This window comes from Gekko japonicus, unplaced genomic scaffold (assembly GCF_001447785.1).
Source record: "Gekko japonicus isolate JY-2015 unplaced genomic scaffold, Gekko_japonicus_V1.1 scaffold315, whole genome shotgun sequence".
NCBI lineage: Eukaryota > Metazoa > Chordata > Lepidosauria > Squamata > Gekkonidae > Gekko > Gekko japonicus.
In genome coordinates this window covers 263,773-264,850 of record NW_015160844.1, presented here as the reverse complement: position 1 = coordinate 264,850, position 1,078 = coordinate 263,773, and the positions used below count along the sequence as shown (strand labels likewise).

At 59.8% G+C, this 1,078-nt stretch overlaps 1 protein-coding gene across 2 annotated transcripts in view; it reads right to left on the bottom strand.

Annotated features, from left to right (window-relative positions):
* The window catches only part of GNG4 (guanine nucleotide binding protein (G protein), gamma 4), a 28,569-nt gene extending 28,151 nt beyond the window's left edge, over window positions 1–418 (bottom strand). For both annotated transcript variants that reach the window (XM_015419856.1, XM_015419864.1), the window contains exon 1: window positions 73–418. The gene's annotated coding sequence lies outside the window, so the exon portion shown is untranslated. The remainder of the gene's footprint in view (window positions 1–72) is intronic.
* Between the last annotated feature and the right edge of the window lie 660 nt (window positions 419–1,078).

Genomic DNA, 1,078 nt, shown 5'->3' with positions numbered 1-1,078 from the left:
CCGGCCTCCGGTGCGGAGCTTTCATCGCAGCAGCCGTTCTCTTCCCATCCATCCCCCTGTACAAAGACTCACCCCTGCACACACCGCAACGGAGCCTGAGATTCAAGCACGGAGAACGCAGCAGCAGGAGCAGCACGAAGCAGCGACGCTCACGCCCCGGCGACGGCCAAGAAGACCGTGTTGAGGCACATGTCGGGGAGGCTCCTGGCCGCTGACTCCACGAGAGGAGAGAAAGGCGCTGCGGCGGCGGCGGCGGGGCTGGAGAGCACGCTCGGAGGCTCCCTCTGGGCCCGCCACGCCCCCTAGCCACGTGGCCTTCGCAAGAGGAGCCCGGACCCTCGACGCCCCGGCCCAGCTGAGGCTGATCCCCTCGCCCCGCGAGCTCTTCCCAGCTTCTGGGGGCGCGCGCACGCTCCCACGGCTCCCCGACCGAGAGGAATTCCAGCTCGTGACGTCAGTGGGGGCGAAGGAGCGCGCTTCGAATCTTCGGCCTCCTCCCGCCCGCCGGGCCCGGATAGTCAGAGCCAGCCTCGCCTGCTTAGACCTTTCGGAAAGGAGGGCGGTGACGGAACGTAAGATTCTGCCCCCTGTTTATCAGGAGGAGGTTCAGTGGTTCCCGTAATAATGTCTGAGCAGGAAAGCAGCCCGTAGCGTTTGGGGGGTTTTTTGTTTGGTTTTGTTATTTTGAACGTCGTGTCTGCTTATTGGTAGAAAGAGCCCCGAACCCGCACAATAGCTTTTTTAAAAGTCAGGACCACCCCAAATAGCCCCGAAGTGCCACCCATTCGAGGCCGCAGAACGCTTCAGACACAAATAGGGAGAGGAGGAGGCCACAAAACGGTGTTTTTTCCGGACATGGTACAATAGCCCCTGTGGCTGCAGCTGAAAGAGCATTCAGGTGACTCTCAAGATGGATCCTCAGCATCCCATTGTTAAGACTCCTCACAGGGCCGGCTCATTCACTAGGCGAACTAGGCGATCGCCTAGAGCGGGATGGTCCTTAGGGGCACCAAACTGCACCCACCCATACTCTGGGAGTTTCTTGATTATTTGTGTTTTCTGTTCTTCCTAAAATGCA